The sequence below is a fragment of the Rhincodon typus genome, chromosome 29 (assembly GCF_021869965.1).
Source record: "Rhincodon typus isolate 14 chromosome 29, sRhiTyp1.1, whole genome shotgun sequence".
Taxonomy (NCBI): domain Eukaryota; kingdom Metazoa; phylum Chordata; class Chondrichthyes; order Orectolobiformes; family Rhincodontidae; genus Rhincodon; species Rhincodon typus.
The window spans coordinates 14,366,111-14,366,671 of record NC_063360.1 but is presented as its reverse complement, the minus strand read 5'-3'; the positions used below and the strand labels follow the sequence as shown (position 1 = coordinate 14,366,671).

General features: G+C 57.4%; 1 protein-coding gene across 1 annotated transcript in view; it reads left to right on the top strand.

The window, feature by feature from the left end:
• The window catches only part of fbn2b (fibrillin 2b), a 193,163-nt gene that overhangs the window by 145,642 nt on the left and 46,960 nt on the right, over window positions 1-561 (top strand). The gene's annotated exons all lie outside the window — the stretch shown is intronic.

Genomic DNA, 561 nt, shown 5'->3' with positions numbered 1-561 from the left:
GATGGTGACAGTCAGTGATGGTCAGTGGGTAGATGGTGACAGTCAGTGAGTGGATGGTGATAATCAGTGGGCAGTGATGGTCCGTGGCAGGTCAGTGATAGTCAATCGTTGGTGGTAATGATGGTCAGTGGGCAATGACAGACAGTGGGTGGACAGTGACGGTCAGTGGGTGGTCAATGACAGGGAGTGGGCAGTGACAGTCAGCGGGTGGTCAGTGACAGTCAGCGGGTGGTCAATGACAGGAAGTGGGCAGTGACAGTCAGCAGGTGGGCAGTGACAGGAAGTGGGCAGTGACAGTCAGCAGGTGGGCAGTGACAGTCAGCGGGTGGATAGTGACGGTCAGTGAGCAGTGACAGTCAGTGGGTGGACAGTGACAGTCAGCGGGTGGACAGTGACAGTCAGTGGGAGGGCAGTGACAGTCAGCGGGTGGGCAGTGACAGTCAGCGGGTGGACTGTGACAGCCAGTGGGCAGTGACAGTCAGTGGACAGTGACAGTCAGCGGGTGGACAGTGATGATCAGTGGGCTGGGTGATGATGATCAGTGGGCAGTGACGATCAGTG